Here is a 3722-nt window from a genome sequence, read left to right as displayed (position 1 = left end):
TGGGTCACGTCACGTCACACATGTACCGTGGGTCACGTCACACATGTGACCAAAACACCTCTCCCTGTGAGCCGGACCAGCAAAGACCCTGAAGACCCTCAGCAAAAGAAGGAAGCTAAAAGTAGAAGTCAAAAACAAAGTATGTAGCTGAAATGTTTTTGAAAAAACTGATATCAATAAATTTCTACTGGAAAGAAATTTATAACTAAATTTAAAAAAAATTGACAAATATAAAAGTAAAAAAGAAATAACAGTGGGGATCCTCAGAGCCTTCAACGTCTTCAGATAAGTCCTAAGAATTCAGAATTTACTGTTAGAATTCCAATAAAATTTTATTTTTTAATCAAAAATGATCAATGTAGTTTCTTAGTTTCTCTTAATCTCTCTTGTTTTCTGTAATTTAACTTCCAGTTGAGCCAGATGTTGTTCTTAATTCATAAATTTGCAGTTATCCAATCGGATTATTTAAAGTTTTTGTCTCCGGGCAGAAACATGCTGGAGGTTTTTTCTGATTGGTTAGGACTTCACTGTCAGCAGAGAAGGCTGAGCTCAGACCGAGTCTCTGCAGGAGCTTGTTTGATGACTGACGAGAAAATTAACCAATCACAAGGCTGAGGTGGAGTGGGCGGGACTAAAACGCATCCCTTAGGACTTCAGGAAGGCCTTTTTTTAACCACATGATGATTTGTGATGCATTTAATTGCACATAGAAATGGCAATGGCTCTAAAAATGGAGGTTAACTATCACAGTTGGGTTTAGGTTTATAATTTGCTCGTCCTGCTGGCAAACTGGAAATGAAGTGATGTAACTGGACGACATCTCCGATGTTTCTCTGAGTCAGCATTTGGAAGGACGGCTCTGTATTACAGCTTTACTGAAGGCCTAGAGTCAAGGGTTACCACTTAAAATAAAAAAGTCGTAACATCCATCTCCTGAAGGAACTGAAAAATCAAAAGCACTTCCGAAGTATTTTGCAAGGCATGAAAACATGAAAAAGAGAGTGGGAACTGGTTGAACCGTTCCGTGGCTCAGAGGGTTGTTGCACTGAACCCCTGCAGCCTTGTTGTTACTGCAGCTGGTGGGGTTTAACAAACTGGAAACAGTTTGGTTCCTGCAGTGGAAACAAGGCGTGTCAGTAAAATCGTACTCCTCCTGTGATTCGTGGCGGCTGAAGTCAGAACAGTCAGTGGCCGCTTGGACCACAAATCAAACCTTCATGGCTTCACCTTCCGACCTCAAGATACCCAAATCCCTCCAGATTAACTTCAGCTGTGCGGACTGTTGTGGCATTAAAGAAGAGCGTAACCAATTTACACCAGATCTTTTCAACTCCCCGGCAGTTTAAAGTTCAGTTTGGGTCACTCGTCCTGGAGATGATGAGTTCAACAGTCCATGAGAGCTGCAGCCGAGGAGTTCATGTTTTATAAAACAGACCATATCTTGTCTCCTGCTGTTCTTCTTCTTCTGAGTGCTTGACTGCACTTTGGTGCTCATCCCATGAAGATGGCGGTGCACCTCCAAAGTGCCCGAAGGACAAAAACAAGGAATACATGCAAACCCCCGAAAGCACGAAGGCGCCCAGAGCGACGATCTGAATCTGAACTGTCCTCGGAGCAGCTGCAGCGACGCTGGACTCCCCCGACAAGACTCAGGACTCAGAAAAGGAAGTTTCTGTAAATACACAACGTTTTTTGTTTTTGCACCCTTGAAGCCCCTACAAATTAATTTATTAAAGAAACAACCTTTAGATGCTGCTCCGGACTTTTCATGAAGACACTTTAAAAACTATGACACCAACCTCATCTTTTTCTTCTTCTTGTGTTTAAACTTCAATCCACAGACTTGATAATAATATTTACAGACTATTGTTTGTATAACAACAGTCTGCTCGAGGTGCAAGTTTTATGAGCAAGACACCCAGTCCCCCGGGCACTTACATAGCTGCCCACTGCTCCACCTGGCTGTACCTCAGGTGTGTACCTCAGGTGTGCTGGGTTAAATGCAGAGAACTAATTATGGGAACATAGAATGATGACAGTCTCAGACTTCCCTTGTTTTGAGTTTTTGGAGAATTCTGGTGGCAGCTTTACTGCGCCACCCACAGGCCTGACATGGTTACTACAGTCTTGGTTCATTTTATGTGTTTCTGTGTGGATGAAGACGTTTATGGAAACATTTATGTCTTTATGGTGACACTGTTTAGGGAAAGCCAAGGCCCTCTTGGACTCGTAGTCCTTCCCTGCCGGGCTCTTCTACAGAACAGTGGACCAGCACCACGGTGTTCATCGTGACATCGTCCACCAGAAAACATGGCTTTCATTTGTCAGATAAAAAGCTGCAAAGGCGTCCGTCAGAATGTTGTGGCTTTAAAGCTGGAACAAACGTCTCCTTCCAGGTGGGGCTGTGCTGCGAGTGAAGTGGGGGGGTGCTACAGAGAACTTGTCTGGCTGCAGGCGCTGGACTTGGCAGCTCTGCCAGGAAAACGCTGACAGGCAGGCGCGCCTGTCACACCACATAAGTGCCTCCGTGCACAACACCGGGCCCTGCAGGGCACGTCTCGCTCTCAAGCCAACAACTGAAGTGTGAAGCGGGGACGGGGGAGAGGGGGGGCACATGTCATCGCCTCTGTGCGGTTGAAAGGTTCTGTAAGGTGAGAGAAAGGCCAGTGGAGGTATCACAGAAATGCACGGCGTTCACGGGCACTTCCACGCCTCACATCTGCTTAATGAGAGGGACGGCTGCCGTGACTAACCTGCACACACGGCAGAGTTTTCTGCAAGCGGAGAATTCATAATCACGCTCGCTCAATAACAAGCAACACAGATTCTGCACGCTTTACAAAGCGCTGGTCTCCTGAGTGAAATTTATGGATGGTGCAGGTTTAGAGCCGGTCTGATGGTACCGTCTCTGGAGTTTGAAGCTCCAGGGCAAAATAATTTCAAATATTCACAGCATCAATCATGAAAAAACAATAACACATGTTCCTAAAATAACACGAAGGTGCCAACACTGACCCAAATGTTGCACTTGTCCGACTGCAGGTGACATTATAGAGAGTTCTCAGGTGATTCATCAAACTCCTGATGAAAGTTGCATTAAGGTCAACCAGAGACCTTCATGAGGAATTCTGACAGCGATAACTCCAAACGGTGACAGAGAAAACTTTCACCAAAGATGGCGTGCATCCTGTTAGTGCTCACAATATGTGTTGAGGATCAGTGTCAGCTACTACCACACCAAATGTGAGCTACAGTTACAACATGAGTGGTTTGATGAGCTCGATCAGTGCAGACAGACAAATACACATTTACACACAACCACAAACAGTTTATTCCTCCATGTTCTCGTTGCAGCAGTTAGATAAATGCATTGCTTAATTCAGAAATGATTTTTGGAGTTACAAATATTTATGTCTTGAAATCATTTCTGGATCCAACGTCCTTCAACCCTGAGTTGGTTCAGTCCGTCTCAGTTGGTCCAGTCTGAGTTGAATAACGTTTAGTTAAACCATAAAATGTCTTAAAGAACAGAACCAAAATGCAGAACTATCCATCCATTCTTTAAAAAAAGTAAAAGAATCTGTCCAGAGTACATGACTGAAGTTTGTTGGACACAAACAACCACTCACACCCAGGGTCAATTTAAAGTTACTAATTACACTAACATGCATGTTATCCTGATGCATGCTCAACATGCATGTTGTTGGCCTCAGGCAGGGAAC

Source organism: Nematolebias whitei, chromosome 1, assembly GCF_014905685.2.
Source record: "Nematolebias whitei isolate Nwh7 chromosome 1, NemWhi1, whole genome shotgun sequence".
In the NCBI taxonomy this organism is placed as follows: Eukaryota; Metazoa; Chordata; class Actinopteri; order Cyprinodontiformes; family Rivulidae; genus Nematolebias; species Nematolebias whitei.
This window is presented reverse-complemented; position numbering follows the sequence as displayed.